We start from the raw sequence: 2,500 nt of genomic DNA on the forward strand, positions 1-2,500 counted from the left end.
CTTGTGACCATCCATCTTCCTCTTGATCACATTCCAGAGGTTTTCAATGGGGTTCAGGTCTGGAGATTGGGCTGGCCATGACAGGATCTTGATCTGATGGTCCTCCATCCACACCTTGATTGACCTGGCTGTGTGGCATGGTGCATTGTCCTGCTGGAAAAACTAATCCTCAGAGTTGGGGAACATTGTCAGAGCAGAAGGAAGCAAGTGTTCTTCCAGGACAACCTTGTACGTGGCTTGATTCACGAGTCCTTCACAACGACAAATCTGCCCGATTACAGCCTTGCTGAAGCACCCCCAGATCATCACTGATCCTCCAGCAAATTTCACAGTGGGTGCAAGGCACTGTGGCTTGTAGGCCTCTCCAGGTCTCCCTCCAACCATTAGATGACCAGGTGTAGGGCAAAGCTGAAAATTGGACTCATCAGAGAAGATGACCTTACTCCAGTCTTCTTCGGTCCAATCCTTATGGTCTTTTGAAAACCTCAGCCTGGCTCTTCTTGCTTTGCACGACTTCAGCCCTGCCCCAAGGAGCCTATTTCGAACCATCCTTACCGAACACTTCATCACTGCTGTCGTTTGCCATTTTTTTTGAAGGTCACTTGATGTCATCCTACTGTTGTTGAGTGACATTCGAATGAGTTGGCAGTCATCCCGGTCAGTGGAAAGTCGTTTTCGCCCTCTGCCAGTCAGTAGCTTTGCTTCCCCAATGTCTGCTGCTTGACCTTGTTCTTATGAATCGCCGTCTTTGAAATTTTAAGGATGGAAGCAACGTGACACTTACTGTATCCCTCTGCCAGTAAAGCCAGAATTGAACCCTTCTTTTCCTCACTCAAAACCTTTGTTTTCAACTCTTTTGGCATGGTCAATAGTTATTTTTTTTGATTCCAATTACTTTTGAGGTACGACTAGCACTGTTTTTGCCATTCAGCTGGTCCAATTGCAAGAGGATAGCGATGACCACAGCAGTGGTTTTTACACTTCTCCTTGATAAATAAGATTCGGTTCAGAACATATACACAAAACTATGATACACATTTATAAATGAACTTTCAAAAACACCAGGGAATATTTCTGCCATAACAAACACAAGTCAAAAGTATATTTCATTTACAAAAATGATATTCACAAAACCTTTAACTCGTATTAGGTTTCAAGATTCTTACAAGTTTATGGGAACACCACTAGCCTACCTCGCATCAAATCTAAGCTCCACGGACTCTTTTCCAAATCTCAATTCATTCTTTCCAAAAGAGGAAATTCTCACTAAAGAGGAAATTCAGATTAAAGAGAGAATTCAAAGTAAAGAGGAAATTCTAATTAATAAGGAAATTAATGAAGAAATTCTAACTGAAGATGAAATTCTAATTATAAAGAAAATCGAACAATGAATGAAATTCTAACTAAAGAGGAAATTCTGATTAAAGATGAAATTCTGATTAAAGAAGGAATTCTCACGAGAGAGGAAATTCAAATAAGGAATGAAATTCAGAGTAAAGAGAAAATTCTTACAAGTAAGGGAATTTATCCTTATGATTATATGGATTCATTTATGAGATTTAAAGAAACACAACTTCCTTCAAAGGAAAGTTTCTATAATAACCTTTATGAAGAAGAGATAAGTGATAAGGAATACAAACACGCACAAGAAATATGGAAAATATTTAAGATAAAGAACCTTGGAGAATATCATGATTTATATCTAAAAACAGATGTTTTATTGTTAGCTGATGTGTTTGAAGCTTTTAGATCACTCTGTCATAATAAAAATTGTTATGGATTAGATCCTGCCCACTATTTCACAGCTCCTGGTTTAGCTTGGAGTGCAATGTTGAAAATGACAAAACAAGATATAGATTTAATCAGTGACGTTGATATGCTTTTGATGACTGAGAAGTCCAAGAGAGGTGGAATATCACAAGTATGTTCAAAAAGATATGCTAAAGCAAATAATAAATATCTTCCAAATTATGATAGTGAAAAAGATAGTAATTATTTGATGTATTTTGATGCTAATAATTTGTATGGATGGGCAATGTCTCAATCTCTGCCTTATGGTAAATTAGAGTGGGTGGAAGAAAAGGATTATGAAAAGGCTTTGATGAATATTGTTATTTCTTCTCAAGAGGAATTGAATGACGAAGAAGAAGGTTATTATTTTGAAGTTGATTTGAGGTACCCGAGTGATCTTCATAATAAGCATAAAGACCTTCCTTTTGCATGTGAGAAAGAAACCCCAAAGAAAGAATGGTTCAGTGATTATCATAAAAGTTTTAATATTAAAGGCAAATCAACAGAAAAGTTATTAACAACATGCCATGATAAAGAGGGATATGTTTTGCATCAGAGAAGCTTAAAACAGTTTTTGAGAGAAGGAATGAGAGTAGCTAAAATTCATAAAGTTTTAAAATTTAAACAAAGTCCTTGGGTGAAAAAGTATATTCAATTCAATACAGATATGAGAGCAAATACAAAAGTAAAATTTGAAGGGGACTTTTAT

At 36.6% G+C, this 2,500-nt stretch overlaps 1 protein-coding gene and 1 long non-coding RNA gene across 2 annotated transcripts in view; one reads left to right on the top strand and one right to left on the bottom strand.

Annotated features, from left to right (window-relative positions):
- LOC147025540 (uncharacterized) overlaps positions 1 to 2,500 on the top strand; it is a 33,097-nt gene that overhangs the window by 21,704 nt on the left and 8,893 nt on the right. The gene's annotated exons all lie outside the window — the stretch shown is intronic.
- TH (tyrosine hydroxylase) overlaps positions 1 to 2,500 on the bottom strand; it is a 77,261-nt gene that overhangs the window by 10,213 nt on the left and 64,548 nt on the right. The window lies entirely within an intron of this gene.

This window comes from Eptatretus burgeri, chromosome 6, assembly GCF_056783735.1.
Source record: "Eptatretus burgeri isolate ZD-2024b chromosome 6, Ebu_testis_v1, whole genome shotgun sequence".
In the NCBI taxonomy this organism is placed as follows: Eukaryota; Metazoa; Chordata; class Myxini; order Myxiniformes; family Myxinidae; genus Eptatretus; species Eptatretus burgeri.